Genomic DNA, 808 nt, shown 5'->3' on the forward strand with positions numbered 1-808 from the left:
GCTAATCCTAAAGCAAATAGCATACAATGAAATAAAAAGGAATAAAAAATAAGTCAATACGAGGGATAAAGTAGAATTGAAAAATGATAATCCAAAACAAGGGAGAAAAAACTGGATTAAATTTTAAAGGAAGTAATTAGAAAAAAAATAGAAAGACATTAGATTTAAACAAATATAAATATTGATGATTATATTAAATGTAAATGGCCTAACACAGCAATTAAGACCCAGAGACAGCTAAAATGGATTTTTTTACAAGTTAGGTAAAATTCTATGCTGTAACAATAAGTGGAATTTAAATTAAAAGAAGATGAGTTCATCACTTCTCAGCCTTTTGGCTAAGATCAAGTGTAGTATCTGTTTTTATCAGAAAGAAGTTAAAAATAAAACCTGGGGATACAATGCAAAGGCAACTCAAAGAATAGTAGACACCTTTCATTTCTTGCCAAGATGAAGAACTAGGGATAGCATTTGCCTACGTGTGTGAAACAAAATAAAACATACAAATGGTATTAAATAACTTTTGAAACACTGTACAGAGGCAACAAGGACAGTGATTTTTATGAGATGCAAAACATATGACATAATCTTATAATTTGCTTAATTTAATGTCTTCAGAGTTTCCAGCCTATGAAGCAGGGAAGAAATTAACAAACTCCTTGAAAGACTTTAATTGCCAAAACTCACTCAAGAAGAAGTAAGCAATCTGAATATCCCTACATCTCCTCAAGAAATTAAAATTATAGCCATAAAACTTCCCACAAAGGTAACTCTAAGCTTAGCTCATCTGGTGAAGTCTAAAAAATAG

The 808-nt window shown here is 30.4% G+C and overlaps 1 pseudogene; it reads left to right on the forward strand.

Annotated features, from left to right (window-relative positions):
- The first annotated feature begins 318 nt into the window (after positions 1–318).
- On the forward strand, positions 319–437 carry LOC133757298 (U2 spliceosomal RNA; annotated as a pseudogene).
- The last annotated feature ends 371 nt before the right edge of the window (positions 438–808 follow it).

Source organism: Lepus europaeus, chromosome 3 (assembly GCF_033115175.1).
Source record: "Lepus europaeus isolate LE1 chromosome 3, mLepTim1.pri, whole genome shotgun sequence".
Taxonomy (NCBI): Eukaryota; Metazoa; Chordata; class Mammalia; order Lagomorpha; family Leporidae; genus Lepus; species Lepus europaeus.